The sequence below is a fragment of the Delphinus delphis genome, chromosome 2, assembly GCF_949987515.2.
Source record: "Delphinus delphis chromosome 2, mDelDel1.2, whole genome shotgun sequence".
Classification (NCBI taxonomy): domain Eukaryota; kingdom Metazoa; phylum Chordata; class Mammalia; order Artiodactyla; family Delphinidae; genus Delphinus; species Delphinus delphis.
Window position 1 is genome coordinate 125392697 of NC_082684.1, and position 21923 is coordinate 125414619.

General features: G+C 44.4%; 1 protein-coding gene across 1 annotated transcript in view; it reads left to right on the forward strand.

The window, feature by feature from the left end:
- LOC132419776 (OTU domain-containing protein 7A) overlaps positions 1-21923 on the forward strand; it is a 392208-nt gene that overhangs the window by 191861 nt on the left and 178424 nt on the right. The window lies entirely within an intron of this gene.

Here is a 21923-nt window from a genome sequence, read left to right on the forward strand (position 1 = left end):
AAATAGTATAGTGAATACATATAATCTTCACTCAGAGTTACCAGATGTTTACCCAAATACACACGTGAACAGATACATACACACATGGAGAGATTGTAAATATGGATTTGTGTGTTATGGATGTGTGTTCAGCTTTTGTCTCTGAATCATGTGAATCATGGCAAAGTAAGTTGCAGACATCATGACATACTTTGTATATATCTCCTAAGTTCATAGATTGTCTTCTTTAAAGGTATACTATGATACCATTATCACTGTGGAAGTCAACACTGATAAAGTAATATTATCTAATATATAGTCCCAATTCAAATACCCCTGGTTGCCCAAAGTACTCTTTATAGCTGTTTTCCATTATCTAGAATTCAATTACATGACATGCACTGAATCTGGTTATGTCTCTTTAAACCTGAACCAAAACTGTTTTTTGTGATGCTGACTTTTTTTTTAAGAATCTAAGCCGTTTGTTTTGTAGAGTATCTCACAGTTGTCTGACTGTTTGCCTCATGCTTAGCTCCAGGTAGACATCTCGTGTATTTGCCTCACATCAGTGGTCCCACCACCTCATTGTGACCTGGTATTGGTAGTGAACGGTTCACCTGGCTAAGGTGATTTCTGCCAGAGCTCTCCTTTATGATGTTGCCGTATTTATTCTTTTCTAATTAATAAGTAGTCTGTGGGGTGAGCTTTGAGACCATGGGAATATTCTCTTTCCCAGATAATTTTCACCCAATGGCTTTAGCATCCATTGCTGGTTGTATTATGATTTTTCAGGCCATGGGAATATTCCCTTTCCCAGATAATTTTCACCCAATCGCTCAATCAGTGCATCAGACTCTCTTTCCTGTCACATAGTCCTTCATTTTTCGCTTTTTCCACGGCTGTGAGATATCACACAAGGGAGTATCTGGGTGGTCAAGAGAAGGACTCTGAAATCAGACCATCTAAGGTGTGCCCCTTGTCTCTGTCATACACTGACCCGATGACCTTGGGCAAAGGCTTCACCTCATAAACCCTCAGTGCCCTTGTCGTTAACTCTGGAGACAAGAGTAAGTCCTGCGAGAGGTGTCCGGCAGGTCTGGAGCCATGGTTGGTGCTCACCGGGTATTATTACAGAGGCAGGGAGGATGGCTAAGTGCCCATTGGGTACTGCACCACCCCTGAGATGGTTTGTAAGCCATGAAAGCTGATTAAGACCTTTGGCCAAAAGGCTGATGAACCTGAACAACAGAGCAGAGGATCCCCCTGGTCTGAGCGCTCATAAGTGCTCATAATCGTAAGTCCCTGCGGTTAGGAGGTTGCATAGAGAAGCAAACTCAGCATGGCAGGAAGCATCCACCAGCGAACAATGTCCCAGTGAGGTGCCTCCACCACTGTTCTGGTTACTCCTCACGCTCTCCGTCACACTCCCCTCCTCCCTGCCCCATGCCTGGACCTCCCTGGCCTGCTGTCTGTTTGCGTTTCAGTCACAGGTTACTAATTGGACTTCTTGTCTGAAGGTTATTAGATTTCTTTCAGTTTAGATTAAGTCCCCATGGTTTTATTGAGCTCTCTGGCCATGGAATCTTCCTTGAGAATGTTTTAGAAATTTTACCAAGGAAATAGCTTAGGAATATACATGTGATTTACAAGCTACACATGGACATGGATTAGACTGGGTCTTAAGGAGGGAAAAAAAGATTGCTGTTGGAGAACACTTCTAGCTAGAGTATCTTCAGAATGCTTCCTCTGTACATTTTACTTGTCTTGTTTTCTTCCCTGCAATGCTTTTGTTTTCTTTTTTTTTTGATTAAAGTATAGTTGATTTACACTGTTTTGTTAATTACTGCTGTACAGCAAAGTGATTCAGTTATACATATATATACCTTCTTTTTTTATATTCTTTTCCATTATGGTTTGTCACAGGCTGTTGAATATAGTTCCCTGTGCTATACAGTAGGACCTTGTTGTTTACCAGTTCTCCCCCTTGGCACCCTTCCCCACAATTCTTAAAAGCAGACGAGGGCTGCTCTGATAAAGGATGCCTGTGGCTGCGTCCAGTGTGCTTCCTGCTTGTCAGGCTGAGCTTGTGGGATGTCTCTGTGGTGTCACCTCTTCTCCTGCCTCCTGGGGTGATGCCAGCCTGGCTGGCCCATGGTTAGCCAGGGCAAAGGCTAGGTCCTACAGACCCGGGGGTGACACCTCTGTGTGGGGCATGGACCCCAGCCCAAAGCTCCCCTGAAGTCTCCCAACTCCTCCTTCCATTTTCCTCCTTCTTAGCCGTTCACGAGCCGGGGACCCTCTGCCTGTCTCTGTGTCCCCTTGGGATGAGCTCCTTGGGGAAGGGACTAGGGTGTGTTAGACCTGCGCGGTCTCCTAGGAGTTTCGACTCGCCCAGGAAACAACAAGAGTCGGAAGTCGATGCAAAACGCAAGAGGTTTATTGAAGGCCGGTGCACCGGGGTTCCTTGGTCCTCACGCAGGAGGTCAAGAAGGAACCCTTTTGGGCGCGAATATGTCAGTTTTATAGGTTCCCACTTCCCCGTATGTAAATTATAGATTTGGTTGTGTTCTCCTGCTGATTGGTCCCGGCTTAGGCTCGGACCAGAGAGGGAACTTGTCCCCAGCTGCCTGATTGGTCTTTGACAGACACCTTTTTTACATTTTGTTATCTCCCTCCTTCTCCCCAGCTGCCTGATTGGTCTTTGACAGACACCTTTTTTACATTTTGTTATCTCCCTCCTTCTCGGAAGGGGGCCGGACATCCTGGAAATTCACCCATTGTCTAAGAAGCCCCTATTGTCTGGAGAGTTCTTAATCATTAGCTGGAACAATGTCCCTCGAGTCCCACATTCCCCCCTTTTTCTTGTGACTATTGATTCCAATCATGGAATCTCAACCTTCTGTTCGTAAACTTTGGTACTGTTGTCTTAACATTAGAACTTGTACAGTACTGATACGTTCTCTAATAAATGCTATCAAGCGATTTAGAACACATGGTCCAAAAGTTAAAATCAACAATAAAACAATAAGAGGTCCCAACAGAGTAGAGATTAAGGTGGTAAACCAGGGGGACTTATCAAACCATGATTGAAACCATCCTTTTTCGTTCTCTCTCTCCCTTTGCCTTTTATCTAAGCGTTCCCTTAGTTTATCCATGGTTTTGGTAATGGTTCCTGAATGATCAATATAAAAGCAACATTCTTCTTTTAGAGCGGCGCATAATCCCCCTTCCTTAAGAAACAGCAAATCTAGGCTGCAACACCATTTCTGAAAGTGAGGTGAGTGATTCCTTTAGTTGAGTTATGGAACTTTCTAATGCTCGAAGGTCGATGTCTACAGCCTGTCTTAAACTTGCATAATACTGGGGTTGTTGTATGAGGGCTGTGGTTCCTGTTCCTATCCCGGCAGATATTCCTAGTCAGTCAGTAAAGGCAGTAAAACCAAAATTATAAGTCTTAGGTTCGTAGAAGCTTGAGTTTGAGCGGGTTGTCGGTTCTTTGGGCCCGCCATCCTGATGATGCCGTCACTGGTGCAGCCTTCACATGTGAAGCATGGATCCAGGCAGCGATGCCGTCCACTTTTATGGCCGTTGGGGTGGTGAGGAGGACGGTGTATGGTCCTTTCCATCGAGGTTCCAACATCTGGGTTCGATGCCGACGGACGTATACGGAGTCTCTGACTTGGAAAGGATGAGTTTCTCCCGGTGTTCCCGGTTGGTAGGCCTTGGCGAGTTGGGACCATATTTCTTTCTGGACCAATTGGAGTCCCAGTAGCCTAGCATATAAGTCAGTGTTATTTTGACAATCAGGTTTTATTTCTTTTCCTAAAGTGAGGAGGGGAGGCGGGGCACCATATAATATTTCAAAAGGAGTAAGATGGTATCGGGAAGGTGTATTTCTAACCCGGAATAGGGCCAAAGGAAGGAGCACCGTCCAATCGGTACCGCCAGTCTCCAAGGACAATTTAGTTAGGGTCTCTTTTAGAGTCCTATTCATTCTTTCTACCTGACCTAAACTTTGGGGTCTATAGGCACAATGTAATTTCCAATCAGTCCCCAAATATCTGGCCACATCCTGACTTACCTGGGCGACGAAGGCTGGACCATTATCAGACCCTATTACCTTTGATGCTCCAAATCGAGGAAAAATTTCTTCTAAAATCTTCTTGGCTACTACAGCAGCTGTTTCTTTCTTTGTTGGGAAAACCTCTATCCATCCTGAAAAAGTGTCTACAAAAACTAAAAGGTATTTATTACCGTACCTTCCAGGACGCACTTCGGTAAAGTCCACTTCCCAGTAAGTTCCTGGGCGGTCCCCCCTGAGTCTCTTTCCAGTTTCAAGTTTCCCTTTGTGAGCATTTACCTGTTGACATGGGACGCATTCCTGCACAATTTGTTCAGCTAATTTTGTCATTCCAGGGGTTTCGTACCCGGCTTTTTGTAACAAGGCTACCATCTTTTTAGTCCCCAAATGTGTCCATCTGTGCATCTGTTGTAACATGGATTCTGCTTGCTGAGGGGACAAAGTTCCTTTTGTTGTGGCCGGGATGATTTCTTCATCGCGGCCTGGTTTATCAGGAACTTTATCTGACAGTCCTAAAATGACTTCTCCCGATGCTATTTCTCGGGCCACTTGGTCAGCCATATTATTTCCCCTAATTATTGGGGTATTTCCTTTTTGATGTCCAGGGCAGTGGATGATACTGACTTTAGTAGGAAGCATGAGTGCAGTCAACAAAGCCACGATTTCGTCTTTGTTTTTAATTTCTTTGCCACCTGAAGTTAGTAGCCCTCTCTGTTGGTAAATGGCACCGTGGATATGAGCGGTAGCAAACGCATATCTACTGTCTGTGTAGATGTTTACTTTTTTTATTCTCTGCCATCTCTAATGCCCTCATCAGGGCAATTAATTCAGCTCGTTGGGCTGAGGTCCCTTGTGGTAGCGCCGCTGCCCATATGACTTGATTTCCGTCTACCACGGCTGCCCCAGTTCGACGCTTACCTTCCTCCAGGAAACTGCTCCCATCCGTGAACCAGGTGAAATCAGCATCAGGGAGGGGCAGGTCCATCAGATCCGGCCTACTGCCGTGTGCTGCGGCTAGTACTTCCTGACAATCATGTATGATGGTGGAGCCTTCCAAGTCAGGATCAGGTAGCAAGGTGGCTGGATTGAGTCCTGTGGCTGGAGCAAACTTGATGCGATCTGAGTTTAGCAACAGGGTTTGGTAATGGGTCATCCTGGCATTAGTTAGCCACCTATCCGGTGGTTGACGGACTACATTTTCCAGGGCATGAGGAGCTGTTATCGTTAGATTTTGTCCTAAAGTTAGTTTGTCAGCATCTTTGACTAGAACGGCCACTGCAGCGATTATCTTTAAACAGGTGGGCCATCCTGATGCCACAGGGTCCAATTTTTTTGACAAATAAGCAACTGGGCGATTCCAGGGACCCAATTTCTGAGTCAGTACTCCTTTTGCAATGCCCTTATTTTCGGCCACATATAAATGAAAAGGTTTGGTTACATCTGGCAGTCCTAGGGCTGGAGCTGAAAGTAAAGCTCGTTTGATTTGGTCAAAAGCCCGTTGTTCCTTATCGCCCCAAACGAAAGGAGTGCTGTTTTTGGTTAGGGGGTACAATGGGGCTGCCAGCTCAGCAAACCCTGGAATCCATAGTCTACAGAATCCGGCCGTCCCCAAAAATTCTCTAACCTGCCTGGCGTTTTTGGGAGCCGGAATTTGGGCCACCGTATCCTTTCTGCTCTCCGTGAGCCATCTTTGCCCCCCTTTTAATAGATACCCCAGGTAACTGACCTGTTGTTGGCATATTTGTGCTTTCTTGGCTGAGGCTCTATATCCCAGGGTTCCAAGTTCCGTTAACAGTTTTTCAGTACCCTTGATACAATCTTCTTGGGTCTCAGCAGCTAATAAAATATCATCAACGTATTGGAGTAATGTTACCTGGGGATTTGATTCTCTATATAATGCCAAATCCTGATGGAGGGCTTCATCAAAGATGGTCGGGGAGTTCTTAAATCCCTGAGGTAGCCGTGTCCATGTCAGGTGATCAGACATTCCCGATGTTGGATCTTTCCATTCGAAGGCAAAGTAGGGTTGGCTCAGGGGAGAGAGTCTTAAACAGAAAAAAACATCTTTAAGGTCCAAAACAGTATACCACGTATGTTGAGGTGGAAGAGTGCTCAGGAGGTTGTAAGGGTTTGGAACTGTGGGGTGAAGGTCTGCCACCCGTTTGTTTACCTCTCGTAGATCCTGCACCGGCCGATAATCATTTGTTCCTGGTTTCTTTACCGGCAGGAGAGGGGTGTTCCATGCTGATTGACATCTTATTAAGATGCCCAAGTCTAGTAGCCTCTGTATATGGGGACGGATACCGTCTTTGGCTTCTCTACTCATGGGGTATTGACGGACTGTTATTGGGGTGGCAGTTGCCTTGAGTTCCACTAGCACCGGGGGCCGATTTTTGGCCATCCCCATTCCGGCAGTTTCTGCCCAGGCTTGAGGGAACCGAGTTACCCAATTAGTAACATTAACTCGTGAGGATGAAGGCTGCTCGTATAATTTATATTCATCTTCTAATTTCATAGTCAATATTTGAAGTAACCTTCCCTTATTATCAGTTATGGTGGGACCTTCTGGCTGAAAGTGGATTTGAGCCCCTACTTTGGAGAGTAAATCTCTTCCCAGCAAAGGATAGGGGCATTCCGGAATAATCAAAAATGAATGGGTTACTCGTCCAATCCCAAGATCTACTGTCCTTCGTGTGGTCCATGAATATTGTTTATTCCCAGTGGCTCCTTGTACCCATGACCTTTTAGCTGAGATAGGACCTTTTGAGTGGAGAAGGACGGAGTGCTGGGCTCCGGTATCTACCAAAAATTGAACAGGTTCCCCCTCCACTTTAAGAGTTACCCGGGGCTCGGGGAGAGGGTTCGAGCCCTGACTTTCCTAGTCTTCTTCTTTCAATGTTAAGATTTTGTTTTTGGTTGGCCTTCCTCCATTCTTTTTCTTAGGGCATTCTCTCGCCCAATGTCCTTTTTCTTTACAGTAGGCACATTGGTCCTTGTCTAATGGCTGCCTTCTGTCTGCCGTTCGCCCTTCCTGCCTATTTCTATCCCCTATATTTCTTCCTCCAACCACAGTGGCCAGTATCTTACTTAAATTCCTCTCCTGTCTCTTATCCCGTCTTATTTCACGGGCTTCCTGCTCTTTCTGCTTTCTTTCTTCCTTCTCTTCCTCTGTTTCTCTTTTGTTATATACTTTATCTGCCTCTTTTACTAACTCCTGAAGCGAAAATCCCTGCAAGCCATCTAGCCTCTGTAATTTCTTCTTAATATCAGGGGCCGCTTGATCTATGAAAGCCATTGCTATAGTAGCCCTATGTCCCTCCGAAGTTGGATCATAAGGGGTAAAGCGTCTAAAGGCTTCCATTAAACGTTCCAGGAACACAGTTGGCGATTCCTGGGGCCCCTGAGTTACTTCCCTTACCTTAGCCAAATTAGTGGGCCGTCTGGCCGCTCCATGGAGACCCGCCACCAGAGCCTGGCGATACATTTTCAGGCGCTCCCTACCTTCCGGGGCATTGAAATCCCAGTTTGGCCTGACGAGTGGGAAACCAGCATCAATCTCGTTAGGCAGCTGGGTAGGTTGCCCATTGGCGCCTAATACATTTTTTCTGGCTTCCAAAAGAACCCGTTGCCTCTCCTCAGTCGTTAGGAGAGTCTGGAGCAGCTGCTGACAATCATCCCATGTGGGCTGGTGGGAGAAAACAAGAGATTCTATTAAAGCGGTAAGGGCCTGTGGATTTTCGGAAAAAGTTGGGTTATGCATTTTCCAATTATAAAGATCTGCAGAGGAAAAGGGCCAATATTGGAGAGGTCTATTCCCTTGGCCATCGGGGGGGGCCATATTCTCTAAGAGGTAGGGCAGTGGAGTCCGGGGAGATAGCCCTCCGGCTCCTAGTGCCCACTGAGGGACCCCTTTCTTCTTCCATCATGGATGGTTCCCTTGGTGCTGAGGGCAGTGGAGCTGGGGGTCCTCTAGGTGGTAGGGGATTCGGGGCCGGAGGATAAGGGGGTGGGGAATCCAAAAGAAGCAAATCGGACTGCAGGTCAGGATAAATCGCCTTCGGTAGATCCGGGGCGTCGGGTAGCTTCTCCGTGTTGGGGTTTTTCTTTAAGGCTAATATCTCCGACGCTGCTGATGTATGCGTGGACGTACCTGTTGAGGAAACAAAGGGCCGGACCCACGGAGGTGGGGAGAGAATTAAATCTTCCCAGACCAAGACATATGGTACTTGGTCTGGATGTCCGTGGGCATCTATATTAAATATCTTAGACTTAAGCAGCTTAATCTTGTCTAATAAAAAGGATCCTTCGGGGGGCCATCCTATCTGAAATGTTGGCCATTCAGAGGCACACAAAGTCTGCCACTTTCCTTTCTTTACCTCTACCGAAAAATTATGGGCTCTGGCCCGAACTTCGGTCCAATAGCTTAGGGTAAGGGAAAGAGGAGTCGTCATAGTTTGTCCCATTGTCGTCCGTCAGAGAAGAAGAATAGACCACAATACAGAAACAGTTAAAACTCCACGAAACACATATACGTATGGGCCACCGCGAGCTCGCTTCAAAACCGAAACTTCTTCAGATGGCAGTTACCACCAAGGGAACTGCCGAAACCGAGTGAAGGGGAGACAGAGTTTGCCTCTCCTTCCAGATGAGCCACCAGGGCGTCCCCTAGGGCTCATGGACGCCGGCTATTAGCACGTCTGCCTAGCCAGAGGTCCGATACAAATTCCATAATAAGCCGATTCTTACGGCTTTCCTCCGATAATGGCCCACAAAGAACAAGGAACAAACAGACAATCAAGCTCGAGCTTACCTGGTACCTCCAACTCCCGATGTTCTTGTGGTCCGGGGCGAGTGGAATCCCGGACGAGCCCCCAAATGTTAGACCTGCGCGGTCTCCTAGGAGTTTCGACTCGCCCAGGAAACAACAAGAGTCGGAAGTCGATGCAAAACGCAAGAGGTTTATTGAAGGCCGGTGCACCGGGGTTCCTTGGTCCTCACGCAGGAGGTCGAAGAAGGAACCCTTTTGGGCGCGAATATGTCAGTTTTATAGGTTCCCACTTCCCCGTATGTAAATTATAGATTTAGTTGTGTTCTCCTGCTGATTGGTCCCGGCTTAGGCTCGGACCAGAGAGGGAACTTGTCCCCAGCTGCCTGATTGGTCTTTGACAGACACCTTTTTTACATTTTGTTATCTCCCTCCTTCTCCCCAGCTGCCTGATTGGTCTTTGACAGACACCTTTTTTACATTTTGTTATCTCCCTCCTTCTCGGAAGGGGGCCGGACATCCTGGAAATGCACCCATTGTCTAAGAAGCCCCTATTGTCTGGAGAGTTCTTAATCATTAGCTGGAACAATGTCCCTCGAGTCCCACAGGTGCAGGTGTGACATAATTCTTGATGGGATGGGTGAAGCTCATTCGAAAATCAAATCTCTGCTTCTACAGAAACACAGAAGAAATCACTTGGGTTTCTTTGTTTTTTTGAAATATAGTTGATTTACAACGTTGTGTTAGATTCAGGTTACAGCACAGTGATTCACTTATACATATATATATATATAAATAAATATATTCTTTTTTTACGTTCTCGTCCATTATAGGTTATTACAAGACATTGAATACAGTTCCCTGTGCTATACAGGAGGTCCTTGTTGGTTACTTGAGTTTCATTTGAACACATGGATAGAAATATCAGGGCTGCCTTTTTTCCGTTTCCCAAAGTGCACCCTGGGGAATTTCTGCCCACTTGGAAACCTGAGTTACCTGGTTTTGTGTAAGAGGCACACTCCCAGCCAGTGTGCTTGAGGATGGCATGGAGGCGGCTTAAAGCCAAGGAGAAGCCCCTCTTGGAGAAGCCTCCTCCCAGAGCTTGGCAGGTCCTGGGCCTCGCGGGGGGCCTCCCTGGCAGCCCTGGGCCGGGACCCTGAGTCCCTCTCTTCCCACTCCCTTTTTTCCTCTTCCTCGTCCCTGACAGGAGCTGCGGTGGTTGGGGTGGCAGGGGGAGTCCTCTCCTGCAGCTGCTTGCCTGAGTCCTATAGGAGCTCACGTTTTTCTGGGGCAAGTATGAGCAGGGCACTGTATTTGTCTGTGTCACACACACCCACACCTCCCCAGGAAGGACAGACCCTGCAACAGCCCCGGGCTAGCTGGCATATCCGGGCCATGAGGAAGGGCGGCGGAGCGGGGGGGCTGAGGTCCACTTGGGGGACCAGGCTCTGCCCACGGGTGCCAAACTGTAGGGCCGTGGGGTGGGGATGCTGTGCTCCACCCATGTGAAGCGTAAGCCTGTGGGCTCCGAGGTTCCAGGGTCTCAGGGTCAGGTGTTCACTCCCACTCTCTAGCAGGGTGGCCACGACCCCCAGGCTGCCCGGGGTGCGGGGGGATGGTCAGCAGTGCCTGGGGGGATTGTCCTCCCAGCAAAAAGAAAAAGAATTATTGAAATCAGTTGCCTCAAACTTGCTCTGACATTTCCTCCAAAGCTGCGATGCTTCTTATTTGGTCTTGATCCAATGCTTCGTGTTTGAGTGAAACTGGTTTCACCATTCTTTCCTCGGGGGAGTTGGACATATATATTTTCTGCTTAAAAATGCCATTTCTTTCTTAACTCAAACAGTTGATCCCATATCTTTAACTTCGTATGCATCCATTTAAGTATAGAAACAACCTTTTAAAAATTATGAGTTCTTTTTTATTTACAAAACAGAAATAGACCCACAGACATAGAAAACAAACTTACAGTTACAACCGGGGAAAGGGGGTGGGGGATAAAATCAGGAGTTTGGGATTAACATATACACACAACTGTATGTAAAATAGATGACAAGGACCTACTGTGTAGCACAGGGAACAATACTCAATATCTTATAATGACCTATAAGGGGAAAGAATCTGAAAAAGGATATATATATGTATAACTGAATCACCGTGTAAAACAGGAATTGCTATCCTCATTTCATTTCAAAGGTGAAGCAGTGAGAGCCGGGGACCAAATTGATTGTCCCAGTTTATTTGCAGGGCTGTGTGCATTTGTATTTTAAGGTAAGTGTTTGTAGTGACTAAAGATTGGAACTCAGGTATCCAAAGAACACAGTTAGTAGCTTAAACACATTCAGGTCATAAATTTGTCAGGTTAGTATAGGAAGCTGGTTGGGTTCTTAAAAATTACCTATCTCAATGTCAGCTATTATAAAATGTTCAGAGCCATCCAGGTTGATGGATGTCTATAAATGTCTTTTTCCTTTTTATTTATTTGTTCCTTTGTTTAGGTAAACTGGCTTGTTCTGTTTGGAGAGATAGAAACTTAGATAAGACTGAATTTTACCGGTCACTAACACGTGAATATTCAACTAGTAGGAGCCTGTTAAAAAGCCCAAAAGCTGAAATTCTCCTGTGCTTGTGAAATTTAATTATGTTTTAATGGAAAAGAACTATGACATCTATTCCCTTTGTTTCACTTACTGTAAGTATGCTGGAAACTTCCAAGTGTAAATGTCCAGCTCACTGGAACTTCTATCTAAATGTCCCTTAGACCAGGGGTCCCCAACCCCTGGGCCACCGACTGTTAACCGTCTGCAGCCTGTTAGGAGCTGGGCCGCACAGCAGGAGGAGAGCGGCGAGCAAGCGAACTTCATCTGCTGCTCCCCATCGCTCCCCATCCCTCCCCATCCCTCCCCATCGCTCCCCATCCCTCCCCATCGCTCCCCATCTCTCACCATCCTTCCCCATCACTCCCCATCCCTCCCCATCACTTCCCATCCCTCCCCATCCCTCCTCATTGCTCCCCATCCCTCCCCATCCCTCCGCATACCTCCTCATCCCTCCCCATCGCTCCCCATCGCTCCCCATCGCTCCCCATCCCTCCCATCCCTCCCCATCGCTCCCCATCCCTCCTCATTCCTCCCCATCCCTCCTCATCCCTCCCCATCCCTCCGCATCCCTCCCCATCCCTCCCCATCCCTCCCCATCCCTCCCCATCGCTCCCCATCCCTCCCCATCACTCCCCATCCCTCCCCATCCCTCCCCATCCCTCCCCATCGCTCCCCATCCCTCCTCATCCCTCCCTATCCCTCCCCATCGCTCCCCATCCCTCCTCATCCCTCCCCATCCCTCTGCATCCCTCCCCATCCCTCCTCATCCCTCCCCATCGCTCCCCATCGCTCCCCATCCCTCCCCATCCCTCCTCATCCCTCCCCATCACTCCCCATCCCCATACAAAATCTCAGTTGTCTGTGTTCTGTTCCATTGAACTGTGTATCTATCCTTTCCCAAATACCACGCTGTCTTGACCACAGTAGGTTTATAATGCATTTTTAAATGGGTAGCATGAATCCTCCAACTTCTCTTTTTTCAAAATTGTTTTGGCTAATCTGGTTCCTTCATCTTTCCATATAAGTTTTAGAATCAGCTTGTCCATGTCTACAAAGAATCCTGCTGGGATGTTGAATGGGATTGCATTAAATTTGTAGATGATTTGAGGGTAATTGACAACTATATTGTATTTTACAATCCATGCAAACAGTACATCTCACCATTTATTTTGGCCATGGTTGGTCTCTTTTGTTGTCTGAGTTTTGTGAGCTCCCTACAGTTTTGTTCCTGGAATATGTACTTGCTCTGTTGATCTCCAGGCCTGTAAACATCCTGTTCTATCTTTCTGGCTCTGTCCATACTTCCTCCACCCACACTCACATGAAGACCAGGTCTCTTCCTCTTCAGTTGCAGAATTCTTAGTTCTTCTGTGGTTTGCAGATGAGAGGTAGCTTCCTCAGCCCCCGCTAATTCTCTCCTCCATGCCAACGTAGGTCAGGCTTGTCTCTCTCATAGCACTAAGCACCACATAATGTCACTGCTTCTTTAATTTGTTCCTTTCAGCCACCAGCCTGAATACTCTTTGAAGGCGGAGCCCAGGCCTGATTTTGGATTGTATGCCTGGCACACAACACAGAGAAAGGGCTCAGTTAACAGCAGTTGATTATGGAAATGTAGAAATAAAGATATGAAGGGAAATGAAGGGGGAAGATAAACTAACAGTTAATGAGGCGCTAGTCTGTGTCAATCACTGTGCAGGGCAGAGATAGATAAATAGATTGATTGATACAGAAAAATTAGATCGACAAAAAGACAGTAAAACAGATAGACATAAACATGTAGAGAGAGAGAGAAAGATAGAAGAAGGTGGACAGACAGACATTCAGACAGACAGATAAAAGCAGAAAATCAGATGAATACATCGACAGACATATATATGTAGATAGACAAATGGGTTGAAAGACAGACAGACATAGAGACCAGCAGATAGACAGTTACTAGATTAGATAAATAGTCAGATAGACAGATAGTAGTAAGATAGATAGAAAATCAGGAAAAGGGGAGGTAGACTGACAGTGAGAAAGACAGATATTTATATGAATATATAGTGAGATAGATAAACATATAATCAGATAGGTAGCCAAACAGAAAATGAGAGAGATTGAAAGGTAGACAGGTAGGTAGATAGGTGAGTAGGCAGATATGTAGGTGGGTAGAAATAGAGAAGGAAGGAAGGGAGGGAGGAAGGGGTATATTTTAGTTAATCTTAACAAAATTCTAAGGAAGGTGTGGTATATTCCCGCCTGTATAGATGAGGAAGTAGATTCAAGGGGCTTTAGTGACCGTCCAAAGGTCATTCTTGCAGAGAATGGCAGCAGCCAGGTCCAATCGGCCCGGCCTTTCTTCTTTGCTTCTCCAGTTGCCATCACTGCCTGACCAATCTGAGCCTTTCCTTTCTCTTGTTCCCTTCTGCTTGCATACTTGAGCCCACCTGTCATTTCTTGCTTACCTAATTGAATAGTTTCCGTGGAAAACAATGCTTCAAGTAATGTGTATTATATGAGCACAAGGGCAGAGAGCTCAGAAGGCCAGAAAGTAAAAGGAGGGCTGTGCCTCCTTCAGACATTTTCCTATACATGAGATTCTTTTTCCCTTCACTACTTTTAATTACTCTATAATACATGGACATTCTCATGTGCCTTAGAGAAATTTTCATATTGACACCTCTGAGGCAGGTCATGTCCTGGTGCCATAGGTGATGCAGCCGTTCCCCTTTGACAATCATTTTGGATATTTCCAGCCGTGCTGCAAGGAACATCCTTATTCACACATCCGTGTGCACTTGAGCAAGGCTGACTCTATGGAAGATACCAAAAGGCAGAAGTACAGAGCTACAGGTTATTCACATTTAAAAAATTATATACTGAACAAAATGCCCTCTACTGACCTCACCATGAGCCCCATATATTCCCCCTAGCGGTGGAAAAAAGGACCCATTTCACCTCACCAGAGCTGATCTTTTCAAACTTAATTTTTTGAGGGGCCATTCTGGTGGGGTAGGGGTTGGGCAGGCATGGTTAATGGTTATTTTATTGTTTAATTTGTATTCCCCTCATTATTACTAAGGTTGCTTATCTTTCCGTATACTGATTTGTCATGTGAGCTTCCTGTAAACTGCACATTTCATAAAATTTGCCAAATTTTTCTTGTTCCGTGTGTCTTTAATTATTCGGATATGTTCATTATCTATTCTGAATGTCAATCCCTTGTTTATTATATATTTTCCAAAATTTTCTCCTGTTCTATCTAATTTTGAAGTTTTTACAGGATTTTTTTGTCATTCAGAAGTTTATTGATTTGGCATTTTTGCTGTTATTCATTTTATCAAATTTTTCTGTGATGGGCTGTTTGTATCTTAAGAAGGCTTTCTGTATGAGTCAGGGTAGGCTAAATGCTACGACAAACATTCTTCAAATCCTGGTGCTTTAACAAAGTACAGTTTTATTTTTTGCCATATGTCAGCCCAGTGTGGGTAGCATGGAGAGCTCTCTCTCCCATTCTCTCTCTCTCTGTCTCTCACTCTGTCTCTGTCTCTGTCTCTCTCTCACACACACACACATTTTCCATCCTCTCTCATTGATCTCTGTCTGCCCCTTCCCACACTACTTTAATCAAGTACTTTATGTTTGATGTGTGGTGGAACACACTTCTGCATCCACTTTGAACTTTATCAAAAGCTCTTTGGAATTTCTTGCTTCTTTATTCTTCTAAGTTTTAGAAACTGTCAAATTCCATAAAAATTCTGTTGTGATGGCATTGAATTTATTGTAAGAATTAGAATCTTAAAAATACAGTCTTCCCGTCCATTTATTTTTCTTTCTTTCCTTCAATAAAGATTGTTTTTTGTCCAAAAAAAAAGTTTCTCTCATGTTTGTTGTGTGATCCCTAGTTAATTATAGAAATTTTAATGAAATGGATCTTTTTTGTTTTTTAAAAAAATGATTAACTGGCTAATGTTAGTATGTAAAAAAGGTATTGATTTTTGTGTGTTGGTCTTGTTCCAGCCATTTAAAATGTTCTCGTTTGTTCTAAGACTTGGTCATGGGTTTGTTCTGAACTTTGATGGCATTGCTTCTAAAGTTTGCATTATTAGGTAGGATCATTGTTATAAGTTTGGAATAGCCTTTAATAAGTAAAGGAAGTTTTCTTCTATTCCTGGTTTGTTTCGAGTTGGTATAATGAAGGATGTGAGCTTTTCAGCATCTTTTGAGATGACCATATGGTTTTTCTTCTGGAAAGTGTTAATATAGCATATTAGCATTTGGCTAATATGTTTGGCTGTTAGTAACAGAGAGACAAAATAATAGGGGATTTAATAAGAGGGGAATTTGCTTCTCTCTCGTGAGTCTGGAGTGAGCATTTCAGGGATGGCAACTCCACAAATCCCCAGGACTGCCTTCCTGCCAACTGAATCTCCCTGTACCCTTACTCCAATATCAAAGACCCTCGATGGGGCTGGGACTCCAGGGCCCTTCTTTGTCTTTTTATGTCTTTTTCTACAGTTGGATTCAGTTGCTAATCTTTTAAGGTTTTCATCTATGTTTATAAATGACATTGGCCTGTGACTTTCTCTTTTCTGTTGCTTCTTTTCTAATTCTGACGTCTGAATCATTTTCTCTTCATGTAGCAACTAGGAATAAGTTCCACTATAAATCACCAAGTATTTGACTTATTTGGCTTGAACAAATAGGTATTCATATGAGAAGAATGATGGGAAGTCCAGAGGGGTAAGGTCTAGGGCTGGGCAAATGTTCAGTGATACCATCAGGGATGGACTTGTAACTCCACCAACCTTGCACTTTGCGTCTTGTCCTCTGACTTTCTACAATACCTCATAGACCCAAGATGGCGGGTATTCTTGGAGATGGTATTTCCTTGCTTAAGGCAGAAAGGAGGAGGAAAGGCAAGTGGGAAAGGACTATCAGTTAAGCCTGACCCCTTCTATTAGGGAAGCAAAATCTTTCCGATAAACTCAACCCGGTTGACTCCTGTCTCCATCACATAGACCAGAATCGTTCAGTGTGGCTGCACCCAGATTGGTGGATCCCAGCTCAAGGGGGAGAGATTACCAGCAACGGGCTTTGACCCATTTTGATTCATCCCCTGGTACTAGGAATGTTGTCAGTCTCCAAAACTCAAGGGTTCTCCACTGCGACCTGATAAACCAAGACTTTACCAGCAGTAGGCTGGTACAAAGTCTACTAAGAAAATGAATGAGTACCTTTCCATTTCTTTCTACACTCTTGATCCATTTTTCACTCTGTTACCAAATTTTTGTGTCTTTGTTTTCCTAGCACAGCACCTATCCATTCTCTACTCAGAAACTCCCAGCAGTTTCCCACTGGCCTCATGTTAGAGTCCAGATACTCATCCTGACAGCCAGTAGGTCTGACCCTGACCTTTACCTGCAGTCACCATGCCCACAGCTCTCCTACTCATGGTATTCCTGGATCTGGGGACATACAAGTGTGTTTTTGCCTCTTGGCCTGTGCTCATGGTGCTCACCGAGCTTGGAATGTCTTCTTTTCAGCCTTCCTAAGTCCTCCTCAAAAACTCATCTTACATTTGGCCTTTTTCATTCTGCCAGGCAGAAGGAACTGCCCCCTTTCTAGTACCCTAATGATTTTGCTTATAAATCATATTATGGTATTTATACTAGTCTGAGTTGAATTATGGTTATTTTCGAGTCTACCCATCAGAATGGAGTAGGAACTTGGATTTAATGTTTTTATTTTGTTTGTTCACTCAGCAGATTTATTTAACATCTGATATATTCCAGCTCATGGTGATGTTAATGCAAAAGATAGGAACCCTGCCCTCCAGGACAACGCTCAGAGAGAGAAGGAGGCAAGTAGGTCAGCAGTGGCAGCCCAGGACCTATACACCTGCTTGAAGTGTTCCTCTCCTGTCATGAGGCCATGGAAGGAGCCTGACCCTTTAGGCTTTTTTTTAGACTCTTTTAACTCGATAGCAAGTACATCGTTTCCCAGAAGACCTGAATAAAATGATTGAAATCAATATTAGAAGTATAAACCTGATTAGTGAGTTGTTTGGACCTTTTTAAACGCTTGTTGATGCCACGTTAGTCTGGTTCAGACATAGATTTTATGCCTGTGTAACAGCTAGATTTGTGAGGCTGGAGAATAAAAGCATAAATCCTTCAAAGCAAGGGAGTCTTGCAAGCATTCCAGTGCTGGAGGCTTGAATTGTGCAGGGAAGCTCTGCTGGAGATTTGCAAGGATGCAGATATGCTCTGACATCCAAGTGCCCTTGGAAGGCGATCATTCCTGGGTGTGGGCACCTTCCACAGTTGCAGGGATGTCGCTGTCCTCTACAGGTCAGAATAAGTACCACCATGTCTCATGGCCTTAAAAATGTTCTTCCACGTTCAAGTATTATCTTCAAAATTAGTGATTATTATTTCCTGTGGCTTCTCTAAGAATTGTCTTGTCTTTAATTTGAGTTCAATGTGGGAAGCAGCATGGAAAAAGCAGTCTGTAACTCTTTGGGGATCTTGAGCCTTGAATGTGATGACAGCTGTACGTCTGTTCTCATGTTAAGAACTGTTGAAGAATTAGCGATTTCACTTATTAACATGTCATTTCCATGCACACAATAGAAAACCGCAGTAGATCCTACACTCAGTACTATTACCAAAAGTATAAATTTTCGGAGAGACTTTTTTCCATCTTTCCATCCTGGGAGAAAAATCATTAAAAGGTGTGATTGAGTGTCTACTAAGGAAATGTTTTACTTCTGATCATACATCGATGCACATACTGTGTTTCAAAGGCACCATACATTTGGACATGAGAACATTTGAAGACCCCATACCATTATAAAGGGTTGGTGAATGGCAACCTTAGGTGTAAGTGGGTCTTTGTGGGAATCATTACTCTGCTACTGGGCTCTCTGATCTTCAGTAAAATGGAACAGAGCCACCTGCTTCGCGGAGTTGTTGTCTGAATGAGAGTTAACCCACCCATAAAGCCCTTGGTATACTCAACATCATCCTGGGCCCTTGGCAAATCGTAGTTATTTTCCTCATTTAGCTATAGAGAGGATTTATACCCATGGGAAGAATGTTTATCATTGTCCAACTCCTTTCAAATAAATTTGGAAGCTAAGATGAAATGGAATAAATCTGTAGGAAAGTACAGTCTAACGCAACTGAATCCTATAGAAATAGAAAGTCTAAACAGGGTAATTTCCATAGAAAAAAAGTAGAGGAAGTTGTAAAGGGTTCCCTCCAAAAGAAGCATCTGTAACAGATTGATTCACAGGGAATATCTGCCAAACATTCAAATATTAGGTGACTCCAATGCTACTTAGGTTATTGCAAGAGAATTGAGAAGGAAGATAAACATCTGATTTTGCTCTGTGTGTAGGATGTTGACTGTGAAACTTGACAAAGATTGCACATAAAAATAAAAACCGTGTATCAAGCTAATGCATTAATATCAACATAGGAATTTTAAATAAAAACTAGCAAGCTAAAGAAAAAAACACACAAGAAAAGAAATACCAATGAATGATTAAAGGAGATTTAGTCCAGAAGTATGAGTAAGGTTTACTATTAGAAGTTTATTAATAGATCTTAAGAAAAATATCATGTGAAAATCAACATCCATCCATGATAAAACTATTCAGTAAGGCATATGGGTACTTTCTAAACATATGTACACATGTGTGTATAGCCCAAAAGCCAGCAGCCAGCATCTTACTCAGTGTGGCAATACCACTAAAGTTAGGAGCAAAACAAAGATGCCCATTACCTCTATGAATAGTTAATATTATATTGAATTAGTCAATTTGATCAGGTAAGAGAAAACAGAGGCTTAAGAACTGAAAATTCAGAGTAACAATCTCTGTTGGCATATGACGTGATTGTATATCTAGCAAACCAAAAATAAGTGAAAAAAAAGACCCTATGGATAAATTTCTACAAACATTAATTAAGAATTTAGTAAAAGAGCAGGATATAAATTTAACAGCCAGAAGTCAATAGCATTGTTTATAAATATGATAACCAGTTAACACACATAATGGGAGAAAAGATACCTTTTATGGATACCTAGGCATAAATATAACAGGAAAATACAGAAATAGACCCAATTGCATATGCAAACCTACCATATAGCGATGAAGACATCTGAAATCAGAGGGGCTTCCCCACTGATGGGTTTTTTTCTCCTAAGTGGTATTAGAATAGCTGGATAGACAGGGAAAATGATAAAATTGGATCCATTCCTCACTTGATCCACCAAGATCAAGTCCAACTGCATCAGCGCTTTCAATATAAAAAAATAAAACCCTTCAGTTAGTAGCAGGAAACATGAGTGAATTCCTCTATAATCTGGTAATGGGAATTTTTTTTCAGATTAAGAGTCAGAATCCAGAAGCATAAAGGAAAAGATAGAAAACTATATATAAACTAGTTTTAACAGACACATTTTAGAACAGTTTTAAGTACACAGCAGAGTTGAGCAGAAAGTATGGACAGTTCCCATATAACTCCTGTCCCCACACACGGAGCCTCCACCGCTGTCAGCATCCCACACCAAAGTGATACATGTGTTACAATCAATGAACTTACACTGGTACATCCTCATCAACCAGGGTTCATAATGTACATCAGGGTTCACTCTTGGTGTTGTGCATTTGTTGGTTCGAAACCTTGGGAGTTCTCAGGGAGAAATCCCAAACTGGCCCACATTCTCATATTTAATGAAACTAACTTACCTAAGGAAAGAAGCAAACAAATAAATGTGTGGAGTGCTTTCTAGGAAGTTGGATGGTTCTTTACTCTATTTGGTTATATAAACCTTATCATTTAAGGAGCTTATCATTTAAACTTGACATCAACTTGCTGATTTAATAAGGAACAAAAGCCTAATGCATAATAAAATGTGAGGGAAGTGCATTTTTAGCATTATTTCCATTTTAGCAATATTTCCCAAAGTGTGGAATAGCCCAGCCTGTGGATAAGCCTGGCCCCCAGCCTCCACATGTGACGTGCACAGTCCTCTGTGTGTGTGTGTGTGCGCACGCAAGAGAGATCTGTGTGTTAAGAGGGTGTCTCCGTGGCAATAGCTTTTGTCCTATCTAGTTGGGATCCCTGCGTGTGTAGCGTGACAGAGTTTACACTGTCACAGGGGTTATAGGGTAGCACCGCTGGGACCGAGCACGACTGCGGTTGGTTGGTCAGGAGTCAGGCAGGACGCTGAGGGGAGCCGCACAAGAGACATCCTCGATGTGACAGACAGACCAGAGCACCTGTGAGTGTGCAGGACACCCTCCCAGGACTGTGGCCTCAGGGAATCAGGAGCCTGGGAGGGAGTGAGGGAGCCAGGGGTTGTGACAGGCTAGGCCAGGCTACAGTTGCCCAGACAGAAGGGCATGGGAAGGACCTCTGTGCTCTGGGCTCCCGGGTGACCCTCGCAGGGCTCCCAGCAGAAGAACGGCCACCTCAGTCTCACTGCCTGTTGAGGGGAAGATAAAAGGCCGAGGACAGCTCTTGTCCCAAGAGGAAGACCAGGACACATCCCTTCAGCGCCACCCAGCTCTCCCTTCTCAAACCTCCATCACCTCACACACAGAGAAGAATCATGCAAATACCTTCTCAATAGATAACCAGCAAGGACCTACTGTGTAGAACAGGGAACTAAACTCAGTATCTTATAATAACCTATAAGGGAAAAGAATCTGGAAAAGAATATATATATGTATATATTTATATATATGTAAAACTGAATCACTTTGCTATACACACGTTGTGTGAAACTAACACAACGTTGTAAATCAACTATACTTCAATTTAAAAAAATAAATAAAATCATTTATTAAAATATATAACATATATTTTTAAGGAGCACATAAATTATTTTTTAAAATACCTACTCAAGGATAAAGAGCGTGTCCCCCAAAATGTTTTTAGGAAAATGCCTAGCCAGGGGCCTGGTCCTCAGGACATGGTTAGTGACTCTTCTGATTCTCAGAGAGTTGCCCCCATGCTGGTGGTTTGTGACTAGAGCCAAGGGTACAGCCCCCTTGTAGGCACATAGGTGGCCCTCGGGAAGGGAGCTGGCAGCTGGCGGCCCCCCACCATGGATGGCCTCAAGGGAACAATGCTGTGTTCACTGTACCTGCTGCATAAGCCACAGAGACACCCCCGCCCACGTGGAGTCGTCCTCACAGGGCGGCCGGGAGCAGGAGAAGGGCAAGTTCATGGCTATGTAGAAATGGAAGGAAGGACTCTCGGGTTCATTTTTTATCAATTTTCACATAACAACCAGAAACTTCTGCTCTTCTCTCTTTTTTGAGACATTCAAACCACAGGATGTTACAACAGAAAGTGTCCTTAGCTCACTTAACCAAAGCGCTGTATTTTGCAGGGAAGGGGCCGGAGGCTCCAGGATGAGCTTGGATGGTGGGTGCAGAAGCAACTCCCCTGACCCCCCTGCCTGGGCTCCCCACAGAGTCCCACTGTGCATTTCC